Genomic DNA, 1421 nt, shown 5'->3' with positions numbered 1-1421 from the left:
ATTTATATATTTAAGGGTTTGGCTGATCTTATTTATATATTTAAGAGTTTGGCTGATCTTATTTATATATTTAAGGGTTTGACTGATCTAATTTATATATTTAAGGGTTTGACTGATCTAATTTATATATTTAAGAGTTTGGCTGATCTATTTATATATTTAAGGGTTTGGCTGATCTAATTTATATATTTAAGGATTTGACTGATCTAATTTATATATTTAAGGGTTTGACTGATCTCATTAATTTATTTAAGGGTTAGACTCAACTCATATATATATCTTTTATTCATTAAGTTTTTTTCGCTTTCTTCCAAATATAATGATTTTAATCCTATTGAAGTCTACAGGTTAATGATTTGTTTGAAAATTCTGTTTACTAATTAAGTACTTAATTTTTGTTTATATATAGCCGTTAAGTAATATTTTGATAGATGACGTTAGAATGATTGCTGTTAAGCTATCACTGACGGCGTTGATAATTATTTAGCACTTTCGAGAAGGGATAGAGAAAGCATTGTAATGGAGACCGAGAGTACAAATCTTCTTTTCTGTGACTTATTGGCTTCGATGAGAATCGATTTCTGTCACTTATTGGCTTCGATGAGAATCGATTTACATCGCCGGCTGCGCTCCCGGCCAAAGCGTACCATATCCTTGTACCCACTGTCCGATATCTCTTTGAAAAGTCACCTTCATCTGCACCGCATAACCCAATTAATAATAAGTTAAGGGAAAAAATAAGAGCAAAAATCTGCCTCTCTCTCTGCCACAGGTAGCTGCCGTCGTGGTAGTATTTACTGTCGCATTACCTCTGGCCTGGTAGCTGACAGTAAATGTCAAGAAAATGAATCTGTCAGCTTATCTAACACCAGCAAATGCTTTGGCAGGTAAATGAGACAACTCTAATGAACATTTGGAGGGAAAACTTATTGTTGTTTTAAAAACTATTATTGTTTCTGAATCTAAAATCGATTCCAATAATTTTTAATTGATAATTTTGATCCAAGTTTTTAACCTTATCAACAGAAATGTCGGTAACTGTAATTATCATTATTCGAACTGACTGTCAAAAGGTTTAGGTTAAGTTTACTATCACCGTGTAGACACTGCAACACTGCCTCACTTTCGTGACAAGGCTAAGGCGACATAATGTCCTCAGGTGTAAACGAGCCTTACATAAACGTAGATTTATTATTATCTATATAGAGTTAATAATCCCATCCTCAATGTAATACTAATATATAATATATAAATAGAGTTTATATCTGTCACCCCAGTGAATATGTGGTTAAGTCGAATTTTTGTCAAGATGAGTTGTGTGGTCTAAGAGAATCACAGAGGCAACATCTTCATTGTGCATAAGTGTCTAAGTCAGTCAACGTTTTAAAACAGAGTTATTGGTCAAGTCTGTTGTCAACGGT

Source organism: Halyomorpha halys, unplaced genomic scaffold (genome assembly GCF_000696795.3).
Source record: "Halyomorpha halys isolate HHAL.00 unplaced genomic scaffold, Hhal_1.1 Scaffold2509.1, whole genome shotgun sequence".
NCBI lineage: Eukaryota > Metazoa > Arthropoda > Insecta > Hemiptera > Pentatomidae > Halyomorpha > Halyomorpha halys.
Note: the sequence above shows the minus strand (reverse complement) of the source record.